Below are 5000 nucleotides of genomic sequence, written 5' to 3'. Positions count from 1 at the left end.
ATTCTTATTTTTTTAACATCATAGAATGAGATTTAACATTGTTGTATTTCTCTTGGCATCCTCATAGGTTATAACAAGTCATGCAGATATTGTCTTGATCAGTCCTTGTAGATGTTAAGTTTTAATTGCAGTTTTCAAAAAAAAAAAGACAGCAAATGGTGCTGTGCAAAATATGAATGAATATATTGCTATGCAGAGAGTATAGACACTTCTGTTGAATGTTGCATGCCGGAAATACATCGTAATGTCCAGTCATCTCATAATCTATAGGTCATTTTGTATTTTCTATGTGGGCAAATACAAGTGAATATCCAGGTGGATAGGGGAATGTTTGATAGGAAAAAAGAAAAATAATGTATAACGTGTATGTTAGCAATAGAAATGTAGATAAAAAGAAAATTTCTCTTATGTCATTTACTACATCGGTTGTCAACCTCTAATCTACTGTTTCTCTCACTGCCTGGGTTTCGTAAAGGAGACCGATATGGTGGATGTCAAGATTAAAGCAGAGATATTTAGAAATTAGGAAGAGTGATCTTCGGGTCACTTGCTTTTCCTGTCACTCCTCTGCAGAAATTCAGGCACTTGAGTTTTCAATCGCCCTCTGATGTTTTATCAAGATTTTTAACTTCAAACTATTCTCCTGTCTTCTGATGCTTCAAATGCAGTATTGTAAGACACCATTTGTTTTAGTTTTTTTTGCATCCTCTTTCCACATGCTGATTCCTGGATTAATTCTTTTAATTCAAGCGGAGATAAAGAAATAAATGAATAGTAAATCAATCAAAAGGTAAATGGATAACACACTTGCACTTTCCACACGCTCTTGCTCTCACTCACTCTCACTCTCACTCACTCCCACTCCCACTCTAACTCTCGCTCTCACTCTCACACTCTCACTCTCACTCTCACTCTCTCACTCTCACTCTCACTCTCACTCTCACTCTCTCACTCTCACTCTCACTCTCACTCTCACTCCCACTCCCACTCCCACTCCCACTCCCACTCCCACTCCCACTCCCACTCTCACTCTCACTCTCACTCTCACTCCCACTCCCACTCCCACTCCCACTCCCACTCCCACTCCCACTCCCACTCTCCCTCCCTCTCCCCTCTCCCTCTCCCTCTCCCTCCCCCTCCCTCTCCCTCTCCCTCTCCCTCTCCCTCTCCCTCTCTCTCCCTCTCTCTCTCTCTCTTTCACTCTCACTCTCACTCTCACTCTCACTCTCTCTCACTCTCTCTCACTCTCTCTTACCCTCACTTACACATTCACACATAAGAGAAGCTTTAGATTAACAGAAGAGGAAGGCAAACAAATAACAGGTAAAACAAGACCGAACAAAATTGCACCAACGAGATAAAACGCATATGAGTGAGTGAGTGAGAGTGAGTGAGTGAGTGAGTGAGTGAGTGAGTGAGTGAGTGAGTGAGTGAGTGAGTGAGTGAGAGTGAGTGAGTGAGTGAGTGAGTGAGTGAGTGAGTGAGTGAGTGAGTGAGTGAGTGAGTGAGTGAGTGAGTGAGTGAGTGAGTGAGTGAGTGAGTGAGTGAGTGAGTGAGTGAGTGAGTGAGTGAGTGTGAGTGAGTGAGTGAGTGAGTGAGTGTGAGTGAGTGAGTGAGTGAGTGAGTGAGTGAGTGAGTGAGTGAGTGAGTGAGTGAGTGAGTGAGTGAGTGAGTGAGAGAGTGAGAGAGTGAGAGAGTGTGAGAGTGTGAGAGTGTGAGAGTGTGAGAGTGTGAGAGTGTGAGAGAGTGAGAGAGTGAGAGAGTGTGAGAGTGAGAGAGATTCGTATAAGGCAGAAAAAAGAAAAAGAAAAACCTTACAAGATCACACAGCCCCTCCTGCCTACTAACAGAAGGCACTGAACAATCTACACGCAATCAGACTTAGTTTTGTTTGTGTTCCGGGGACAAGTTTTAGAACCCGAAGACGTGGCTGTACGGTCGCTTTTGAACGACCCTTCATATTTTATGGAAAAGGGGGGAGACGACACGACTGTCCAAGGAAGAGGGAAGATTGGCTTTAGCGAAGGAGGAGGAGGAAGAAAGGGGAAGAGAAGGTTGGAAATTGGGAGACGGAGAACCTTGCTAAAGCGGAGCTAGTGAAGGAGGAAAAGTAATGGAAAAAAATAAAAAGAGGTTCGATATAAAGAAGGAAAAGGAAGGAAGAAAAGTAAATAAGGGGACCAGTAAAGGGAAAATAGAGGGGAAAACTTTAAACTGAGTTTTGGACGTAAACCTAACAGACTTGAAACCTCAGATATGAGAAATATTGATTTTTTTTTCTGAAGAGGTAAACTACGTGGAAGTCGAGAATTTGTGCTTTCATGGTATATACTCGGAATGTTTGTTTTTTTTCGATTTTTGCTGTCGAAGTAATCCCTGTTAAAGAGGAAGGGGTGCAAAAAAGTACTAATATGTATTACCAGAACAAACGTGATTTGTGTTCCTGCATTTAAAGAAGCTGGAAACCTCACAAAACAAAAAACAAAAACAACAAAAAAGAATGAATATGAATAGGATAAAAAAGATGAATAGTAAAAAAAGTAATCAAACTAGTGCTTGAAAAGAAAGTTATAATGAAAAGAATGAAATTCCGATAAAAACTACGAATAAAAAAAAAAAAATACAAGAATAATAGTAAAATATAAAGAATGGAAATATTTTCAAATCAAAATCAGGAAAAGAAATATAAAATGAACAACGAAGAGAAATCACATTAAAAGATATTAGAAAAAAAGAGAAAAAGACGAAAATAAAAGATTTGATTGCTATGGCAACAATTTAGATTCCCGTTGAAGATACCTCGGCCAACGTCAGTCGCACAGTGGAAATAACTCGTTGGAAATGAGGTGATGTGACGCGAAATTGGATTAAATCTTTCTCCGCGTTCGCCTTTCTTTTCCGGAAAATGAATCACTCAGGTGAACAGAATAGGAGACGGGGGGCGGGAGGGGGAGAGCGGAGAAGGGAGGAAAAGGGATAAAAATGGGGGGAAAGAGAGTAAGGAAGAGAATAGGGGTGAGGAGGAAAGGAATGAGGAAGGGGGTGGGAAGGAAGAAAAGGGGAAAAAATGGGGGGAAAAATAGTAAGGAAGAGAATAGGGGTGAGGAGGAAAGGAATGAGGAAGGGGGTGGAAAGGAAGAAAGAGGGGAAAAAAGTGGGGGGAAAGAGAGTAAGGAAGAGAATAGGGGTGAGGAGGAAAGGAATGGGTAAGGGGGTGGAAAGGAAGAAAAGGGGAAAAAATGGGGGGAAAAATAGTAAGGAAGAGAATAGGGGTGAGGAGGAAAGGAATGAGGAAGGGAATGGAAGGAGAGGGAACAGGGTTAGAGAAAGGACAAAAGAAGGTGGCGGGAGGGGATTGAAGGGGGCAGTAAGAAGATGAAAGGAGAAGGGAAGGAAGAGAGAGAAGCCAAGAAACTAAGAAGGGGAGAGAAAGAAGTGGAGAGGAGAGTGTGTGAAAAAAGAAACAAGAATGAAAGAGAGAATAGAGGAAGGCAGATAAGATGAAGGAGGAGAGCAAAGACAAGACAGAAGGGGAAGGAAGAGTAAAGGAGGGATAAAGATGGAAAATAATAAAGATGGAAAGGAGTGAAGGAACAAGAGGAAGGAGGAAACGAAGAGTGAGGAGGAATGCAAGGAGTGGAAATAAGAAAAGAAAGAAAGGAAAAAAGAACGAAAAAGGAAGAAAGAAGACCAATTAAACGAGAGAGGAGGATAGGGTGGGACAAGAGAGAGAGGAAAACGGGGACTTCGATTAAACAAATTGGAACAGAGAACGGTAAGACAACGAGGAAAGGAGAGAATGGAATGAGAACGGATGGGGGCGAAGCGATGGGAGGAAGAAAAGAAGGAAATAAAAGGAAATAGGGGATGAGGGTAGAGAAGAGAAGAGAAGAGAGGAGAGGGGTACAGAAGAGAAGAAAGAGAAGAGGAGAAATGAGAAGACAAGAGAAGTAAAGAAGAGAAAAGAAAAAGAAAGAAAGAAAAAATAAACGAAAAGAAAAGCATTGAAAAGAGAAAAGCGACACAACAGAAAATGAATAAAACAATAAACAGAAATCCCTCTCCAGAAAAAAACAAACAAGCCAGAAAGAATAAGTGACACGAAAATTTTAATATTCTGCCTCGAATTTACGTCCTCTCTTCATTTACAATAACCAGGAGGATCAGAGCCGCTCAGACGGGGGATCGGATGCCATTAAGTGTCCCATACTTGGCGCCAATCCTAAACACGTCCAGTCCTTGGCAGCGGTATCTGTTTTTTTTCCATCTAATAATGATTCTAAACCATTCTATATTTTCGTTTTACGACTGCCATTTTTATGCGTTCAGTAGGCTGATGATCCAATGAGACAATATCGTAAATTTCGGACTAAAACGAGGTCGACCGTCTATATCTTTGTGATATGACAGCCCGCGTTCGTAACGGATAATTACGCATTATCGCCGCGTTCGGACGATAACGTATTAATAGTTTGTTTACTTTCTTCTGAATATCATTCGTAAAATATATCAATTCAATCTAATTTCACAAAAAAAATATTTGATAATCCATGGCTAACTATCCTTCTGTTGGGAAACTACACAGAAATAGAAAGAGAGAGAGAGAGAGAGAGAGAGAGAGAGAGAGAGAGAGAGAGAGAGAGAGAGAGAGAGAGAGAGAGAGGAAGAGGAAGAGGAAGAGGAAGAGGAAGAGGAAGAGGAAGAGGAAGAGGAAGAAGATGAAGAAAAAAGAAAGATAAATGAGAAGAAGAACAGAAGAGAAAGAAAAATAAAGCAAAAGAGATAGAGATAGATAGATATATAGAGAGAAACCAACAGAAACACAGACAGACTGACAAACAAACAGACAGACAAACGGGGGAAAAAAATCGAGAGAAAAAAGAAAATAGATAGAGAACCCTCTCCCTCCCTCCCTCCCCCCACAAAATTCCACTTTCCAATTTAGCTAAGAGTCAATTAGCACAGAACCCATCGCTGACCAAGATTTCCAAGTGGATTCT

The 5000-nt window shown here is 41.1% G+C and overlaps 1 protein-coding gene across 1 annotated transcript in view; it reads left to right on the top strand.

Annotated features, from left to right (window-relative positions):
* Flo1 (flotillin-1) overlaps positions 1-685 on the top strand; it is a gene marked incomplete in the record, with an annotated part of 54357 nt that extends 53672 nt beyond the window's left edge. Inside the window, 1 exon segment of the mRNA XM_070133842.1 lies at positions 1-685. This exon segment is cut by the window's left edge and continues 2172 nt beyond it.
* Between the last annotated feature and the right edge of the window lie 4315 nt (positions 686-5000).

Source organism: Penaeus vannamei, chromosome 19, assembly GCF_042767895.1.
Source record: "Penaeus vannamei isolate JL-2024 chromosome 19, ASM4276789v1, whole genome shotgun sequence".
Lineage (NCBI taxonomy): Eukaryota > Metazoa > Arthropoda > Malacostraca > Decapoda > Penaeidae > Penaeus > Penaeus vannamei.
The sequence above is the reverse complement of the archived record's forward strand: the minus strand, read 5'-3'. Positions and strand labels throughout refer to the sequence as shown.